Source organism: Plasmopara halstedii (genome assembly GCF_900000015.1).
Source record: "Plasmopara halstedii genome assembly, contig: Scaffold_430, whole genome shotgun sequence".
Lineage (NCBI taxonomy): Eukaryota > Oomycota > Peronosporomycetes > Peronosporales > Peronosporaceae > Plasmopara > Plasmopara halstedii.
In genome coordinates this window covers 961,672-961,992 of record NW_020187350.1, presented here as the reverse complement: position 1 = coordinate 961,992, position 321 = coordinate 961,672, and positions in this window count along the sequence as shown.

Below are 321 nucleotides of genomic sequence, written 5' to 3'. Positions count from 1 at the left end.
CCCACAATAACAAAGTATACATTAATATGCTATAACCATTCAGTTTACTATCAACCAACCTAGATTTTCGAGTACTTCTCCTAAAGGAGAGATGTCTATGAACACCAGTCGGCGACGGTGACTCGACCCCGATGAAGAACTTGTACATGACAATTACCGCAAGCGTACTACAGTGGGTTTATACCAAGCAACTTATACTACCCAAGATCAGCTTAAGAGACACGAAACATAAAACATGGGACATAGAACACAGGACATGGGTATGAGGACATAGGGACAAGGGACATAGGGACATGGGACATGAGACACCAACAAACTACG